Below are 2466 nucleotides of genomic sequence, written 5' to 3' on the forward strand. Positions count from 1 at the left end.
AAACAAATACATAAAGTGTCAGTACATTCAATGTGAATTAATTGTCTCTGAAACTGATGCAAAATATTGAAACAAATACATAAAGTGTCAGTACATTCAATATGAATTAATTGTCTCTGAAACTGATGCAATATATGGAAACCAATACATAAAGTGTCAGTACATTCAATGTGAATTAATTGTCTTCTTCGTCAGGAGTTTTACAAGATATATACTAAGCATTTTTCTATTAATATTTATATCGAATACCATAAATATATTCCTTTTTATCTTGTACATATATGACGGATAAACATAACAGTCCATAACTTCACTGTATTCCGAAGTAAATACCAAATCATTTAATACCTCACCGTACACGAACTTTACTACATATATTATGTGGTAACTATATGACAATCGAACACCTCACTACACAACAATTCAATACTTTGCTATATTCCAGAGTAAGTGTAAAATAATTCGTTATTTCGACCATTGACATATCCTAGCCGGCCTGATATTGCTTGGGCGAAAGGCCATGCAGCCACTGAATATGGAAGATATACAGTGTAGCTGACATATTATTACACACTTTTCTTTGCTTTTACTCATAAATACTTAAGACTCACTATACGAGGAATATACACATCAATCCAGCGCCTAACTATATAGAGCTAATAATAAATAAACTTAGTATTCCGAAAATTGTTTAATCTCTAAGTCTAATTTCAAGGGAGGTCCATTTCAATCTACACTTTGATCAACGTGTGTTATTAGGTTATACTAGTTTCGGAGAATTCCATTCCTCATCAGTATCCCTCTCACCAAAGAGAGATAAGCTGATACCCAACAATTCAATACCTCACTATATATTATTAGGTAAGCATATAACAATGAAATATTTCACAACATGAAGTTAGTACACAACAATTCAATCACTCATTATGTGTTGAATGAATATATAACAATCCAACACTTCATTATATGTGGAGTGAATACATAACAATCCAATACTTCATTATATGTGGAGGGAATACATAACAATCCAATACTTCATTATGTGTGGAGTGAATAAATAACAATCCAATACTTCATCATATGTGGAGTGAATACATAACAATCCAATACTTCATTATATGTGGAGTGAATACATAACAATCCAATACTTCATTATATGTGGAGGGAATACATAACAATCTAATACTTCATTATATGTGGAGGGAATACATAACAATCCAATACTTCATCATATGTGGAGTGAATACATAACAATTCAGTATTTCACATTATGTAAAATTAAGACATAACAAGCCTCCTAGTGGCTCAGCGGTAAGTCTGGAGCCTTATAATGCTAAAGCCTGGTTTCGATACCGGTAGTTAGCATAGCACAGATAATCCATTGTGTAGCAAGACATAACAATTCAATTCCTCACTTTATGTAGAGAGTACATAACAATTCAACACTCCACTATATATGGAATTAGTACATAACATTTAATTATTTCACTATATTCTGGAGTAAATACATCAAATTCAATACTTCCTTATACGCGGAGTTAATAAACAAATGTTAATTTACAATATAATCTGAATTAATAACAAGGAAAACATGTTATGATGTAAGTACAAATCAGTTCCATATTTTGACACATGGAGTGAATACATGCAAGTTAACAGCTCACTATATGAAGCAAGTACACACCAGTTCAAGGCCTTATTATATATAGAGTGAATATATGGTATGGCAACACGACAACTCAACATCTCACTGTATATAAAACAAATACACAATGATGTACCGGAGTACATCACTGTACGGAGTGAATGCGGAACAATCAAATACATATAAGTAGAGTGAATACACAATAATCGAAAAACTCTCTGTATATGTATACATATATATGATACAAAGATCAATGACAGTTCCATTATCCAATCATGTATAGAGCAAACACAGGATTAACGAATATATCGGTGCAAGGGGTAATTCCACACCAACTGCATATATATAGTCCATTATATAATGTTAAGAAGCAGCATGTCTATATATCTTTCTTTGTATGAAGTGAATATAAAATAATTTATTTCTCCCTGTACGGAGTTAAGGCGTAATAATGCAATGTCCTTCTCAAATACATAATAGTCCAAAACCCCTGGTATTTGGAGGTAGTTCGCAGTACACTATATACATGTATACAGAACTCCGATACCATCAATATCAATTAATGCAGTACCACAGTATATGGAGTGAATGCATAATTACACAATATCCCACTATTGGAGTAAATACTCAACTATCTAATTCCTAACTATATGGAGTTAACATATAATTACACAATACTCCACTATTGGAGTAAATACTCAACTATCTAATTCCTAACTATATGGAGTTAACACATAATTACACAATACTCCACTATTGGAGTAAATACTCAACTATCTAATTCCTAACTATATGAAGAGAATACATAATTATACAATACC

This window comes from Limulus polyphemus, unplaced genomic scaffold, assembly GCF_000517525.1.
Source record: "Limulus polyphemus unplaced genomic scaffold, Limulus_polyphemus-2.1.2 Scaffold933, whole genome shotgun sequence".
NCBI lineage: Eukaryota > Metazoa > Arthropoda > Merostomata > Xiphosura > Limulidae > Limulus > Limulus polyphemus.